This window comes from Camellia sinensis, chromosome 6 (genome assembly GCF_055761805.1).
Source record: "Camellia sinensis isolate YWXY chromosome 6, ASM5576180v1, whole genome shotgun sequence".
Classification (NCBI taxonomy): Eukaryota; Viridiplantae; Streptophyta; class Magnoliopsida; order Ericales; family Theaceae; genus Camellia; species Camellia sinensis.
In genome coordinates this window covers 101,242,397-101,247,650 of record NC_138966.1, presented here as the reverse complement: position 1 = coordinate 101,247,650, position 5,254 = coordinate 101,242,397, and positions in this window count along the sequence as shown.

Below are 5,254 nucleotides of genomic sequence, written 5' to 3'. Positions count from 1 at the left end.
CGTGTATATTTAAATAGGGTAAATTACAAATATATAGGTTTGTTTACTGTATAGATTGTCTTTTGTTTTTGTTTTTTTTTTTTTTTGTTTTGTTTTTTTTTTTTTGATGACCGAGTGTCCGGGCCAGCACTCCTTCGGAGTGTCGCACCTCGACTAATCTCGGGGCCCTGAGCCGATCGACCAGGCAAAGACGCAGTGGCCCGCCAGGAGCACAGCTGGGAGTGGGATTCGAACCTGAGACCTAGAGAGGAGCAAACTCCTAGGCCCCAAGTCCCTTGGCCTCAACCAACTGGGCTACCCTTGCGGGTTATATAGATTGTCTTTTGTAGCGTAAAAAATTACAAATACCTACTTGTTATAATTTTTTATTTAATAGAATTAATTAAAAAAATAAAATTTATAATTGTTCTTTTATATAATAATAAAATTACTTAAATTATTAATTAAAATATATTTCTGACATTATTAAAAATTATTAATTGATTTGATGATTTATTAATAAAATAAACGAATTGTTATAAAATTAAAAATTTTAAGAATGAAATGTAATTTTTAAAAATATAAAAAATAATTCGTATTTTAATCAAATTTTAGAAAGTGTATTTTTGCAACTTACCTATTTAAATATTAGAGTTTTTGTTTGTTGGTTAGTTGGTTGGTTGGCTGTTAAAAATTTCATGAATTGGAGGGAAGGAAAGTGTGAGAAAACGGCTAAAACCGCCAAATGAGGGGAGCGTTCGTTTGGCACCTCATTCCTGAATCACACACTTTGACACGCAAAAGGTTACTCAAGTTCACGTGTTATGCCACCGAGGGATTGGCGAGGGAGTTTTCTTCCCACCTATCAGGTTCAAATAAGAAAAAGGTTGAGATTTTTATTTTTTATTTTTTATTTTTTTTTTCATGCCAATACATTGAAATTGGTTAATTTTTTGTTTTTTATTTTTTTCTTTCTATCACTCACTGACATGTGTCAGTGAAGATTGTGGGGGGCAAGGAAAAAGGGGATCTCTATTTAAGTGGAAATTTGACAATTTAGGTGGATCAATTAATTTTTTCAGTTCAACTTGTAATGGAAATTTAGGAGCCCTGCCTTAGAGTGTTCTGGGTAAAAAATAAAAAATAAAAAATTCATGCACTATGCTATGTAAATATACATGAGGGAAATTATATTATAAAAAAAAGAAAAAAAATACAAAAGTTCACTTGTAATAAAATAAATTTTAAAATTTTAATCTTACTAATTTAAATTCTGAATTTTTTTATTCGATTTCAATTTAAATTATTTATCTATTTTTGTTAAGTAATTTGACAGTCATAAAATTCAATGAAAATGAATAAATTTTAGTTAATAAAAATAGACAGATTATTTAAATTGAAAATAAACCAAAAGATTAATTTAAATTGATAAAATTAAAAATTAAAAATTTATTTTGTTGTAAAACTCAAATCTATAATTATTATTCATTTATTTATTTATTTATTTTTGTAATTGTCCCTCCCTCTATATGTATATTCTTGACACAGCCAACTTCGCCTTTTTCGAGGTTTTAAAGTTAGCTTCTAATCTAAGGGGGTGTTTGGGAGGAAACTTTTTTGATTTTTTTGGTTAAAATAATACTAAAAGATAAAATAGGTTAAATTAATCAATAAGATAAAATGTCACATCAAATTTATAATCATTTCATTTTTTTTCTCACAAATATCACATCCAACTATAAAAAAATTCAACTATTTTTCCAAACACAAATATTTTAATCTCTTAAAATAGTTAAAAATTAAAATAATCTACTAAAATAGCAACTTCACAAATACCCACAAGGTCTCTTACACACACACACACATATATATATATATATATATAAACATTCCAAAGTAGAGTTCTAATACGGCTTGATTTTTGAATCATTTTTTTTGATAGAATTCGACTAGTTGATAATTTAAATTCTATTTAAAAATTTTGAACTTATGCATTTTTAACTTCAAAATTACTAATCAAGTTTGTTTTAGCCAATTTATCAGCCAAATTCATTCAATCTTTCTTGTAACAATAAATTCACCATATTAATAAGTTCTATATTTTTTTAGGAGCCCTTTTTCTATAATAATAATAATAATAATAATAATAAAAGACTTATTTGGCATTTTTCCAAATTTTCTTGGGATCTCTTTTCCAACCAATTTCCAAGGACCCAAAGCGATTGCTTCTTCAGCTTGTGCCCAAAGCCAGCATTGATGCTCAGGTAGGTTTTTTTTTTTTTTCTTTTGAATGGGAGGGGATTCTCTTTTGTCCAAATATTAGAGAAATGCTATTCGGGTCTGTAAGAATCATCATGGATATTATTTTGATAATTTAAATTATTTATTTTTTTAGTATTTTTGGTGTATATCATCCATAAAAAATAATTAAATTGATCCGATAAATTTAACATATTTATTTTATCATGTTAGTCTTAAAACAAAATGAATGGTCTATTTTCAAAAACACACTTATTATTCATTTTTTTTATTTATAAATAAACACTGAAAGATAAATTGATAGAGAGAGAGAAAATAAATTGTGTATATATTGATTGATGAATTACAAGATTGTTGTGTTTCTGTATTGTATGTGATACATTCAAAGAGGAATGAACTCTCTCTTTATAGAGAGAAGAATGGTTACATTGGATACCAAAGTGCTCCACTATCACCGAAAGCAAAAAGGAAAGCATAAACCTATACAATTAATAATTATACTAAAGCTAAAGATTCAATTAACAATTATATACTAATTTAACAATTATATTAACAGCCCCCCGCAAACTCAAGGAGGGAAAGCATCAACCAAGTTGAGTTTGGAAACAAGATCATTAAAGCGGCCAGGAGGATGAGCCTTAGTGAAGATATCAGCGGATTGATCGACTGAAGCAATAGGAAGAAGATGAACCGTTCCACACGTATGGTCGTGTCAGACCGTTGTAGAAGACAGTTTATGGGGTCATGTCGGACCGTTGTAGCAGACAGTTTACGGGGTCATGTCGGACCGTTGTAGCAGACACTGTGTGGTCGTGTCAGACCGATGTAGAAGACAGTTTATGGGGTCATGTCGGACCGTTGTAGAAAACAGTTTACGGGGTCATGTCGGACCGATGTAGCAGCTGACCGGAATCAATGTCGGGACAGTTTACGGGGTCATGTCGGACCGTTGTAGAAGCTGACCGGAATCAATGTCGGGACAGTTTATGGGGTCATGTCGGACCGTTGTAGAAAACAGTTTACGGGGTCATGTCGGACCGTTGTAGAATATTGTGGTGGTGCACCAAGGGGGTGACTTAGGGAGTGCGCCATGGGCGACTTATGATGACTTATACATGATACTGTGTATAACCCCCCCTCAAACTCAAATAGGTGTGAAGATAGAAACCTATTTGAGGTTGAAACAAAGGGATTGATAAAGCTGACTGGTGTAGAAGACACTGTAGGAGTGTGTAGATGGACTGCCCAAAAGATATACATAGATGTAGATATCGAGCCCTCAAAAGTCGTGCCCTCAAAAGGTGTGCCCGCACCCTCAAAAGGCGTGTCATCAAAAGGCGTGCCCGAGTCATCAGAAGGCGTGCCATGAAAAGGCGTGCCAGGTTGTCGGCGTCAAAAGGCGCGCGATGCGCGTGGCTGCCTCTGTGTCATGGTCTTTATAAACCGAAGCGGAGGAGGCAGAAACTGAGACAGAAAAACTGAGAGAAACTGCTGAAAAATTCTTCGTTTGGCTGAGAAAGAGAGGTCGTTTTGCTGAGATTGCTGAGAGAGATAGTCTGTAACACTCTGTTGTGAGAGATATTCTGTAACACTCTGTTGCCCAGAAAATGGCCTCGTCTTCCCGTGGGCTGCTCACTCTCTTTCCCGATCTCAACAAGTCCACAGGAGAGAGAACTGGTGCGGTGTCCCGTGAACCTCAACCAAACACCACTGGGTTTGCTCCGTTGAACTTTCCGATGCAGTCGGTGGAGCAAAAAATGGCAGTGCAAACGGATGTGGAGGCTAATCAGTATACTTTGAACGCATGTGTGGAGTCCATAACGGCGGTCACAAACTTGTCGCACCGGCTGCAGAGTAGGACAAATGAGGTGCAGCAATTAAACTCCCAGCTGGCTCTGCTCCAACGCATGTATAAGGATGCGCGAGCAGAGATAAGCGTGCTAAGGGCAGAAAACAAGGAGCTGAAGCGGAAGGCCACCGTGATGTTCCGATTTGGAGGGCCGCCATATGCTGCAGTGGAGGAGCAGGGAGTAGGCAACTTGCTTGGTGGTCTAGGAAGCACGGAGGCAACACCGTCAAGGGCCGTCCAGGACGGAGGCAAAAAGAAGAGACCGGCGGCAGAGTAGAGAAGAAAAATCCCGCCGGGGGATGTGGTTGTTTTGTTTGTTATTTTTGTGTTTTTGTGGTTTTTGTTTTTGTTTTTGTTTTTGTTTTTTTTTTTTTTGTGTAAAAAATGTGAGCGGGGTTGTTCTCGGAGATGAATAAAATAAGAGAAGGGTTGGTGTGCCATTTTGTTGTTTTTGTTTGTTTGTTTGTTTTTTTTTTTTTTGTTTGTTTGTTTGTTTTTTTTTTTTTTTTTTTTTGTACTCATACCCATGTTTTGCGGATAGAAGACTAACAAAAATAAAGTATAAAAGAAAAGAAAATGGAAGAGAAGTGTGTGAATGTGAAAGGAAGAAAAAATAAAAAATAAAAAATAAATGGGAGAGTTAAAGTTGTGGGCGGGTGTGTTGGTAGCATTTCAAAAGATGGAGTTAAAAAAAAACAGGTGAGTGGGATGAATGATGGCAACAACACATGATGGGGGGTGGAGTATATAATAAAATAAAAGTGGGTAGTGGAAAAGATGAGTGTAAAGAAAGTTTAGTGAGAATAGTGTGGTGGGTATTTGTTTGGAGCCACGGCTTGGGCAGACCAAACACTGGGAAAATGTTAAAAAAGTTGAAAAGATGAGGGGAGAATGGGGACAAGCCCATGTGAGTGAAAGATGAGTGTGAAGAAAGTGAGGGATGTGGGCGGTGGATGTGTGATAGATGAGAAAAAGAGAGATTGGTAATTCATTCAGCTGGTCTCTGTCCCAAAACGGGAATGTCCTCATACCGCTTCCCAACATTGTTGTACTCCCAGAGCTTATGTGTGATAGATGAGAAAAAGAGAGATTGGTAATTCATTTAGCTGGTCTCTGTCCCAAAACGGGAATGTCCTCATACCGCTTCCCAACATTGTTGTACTCCCA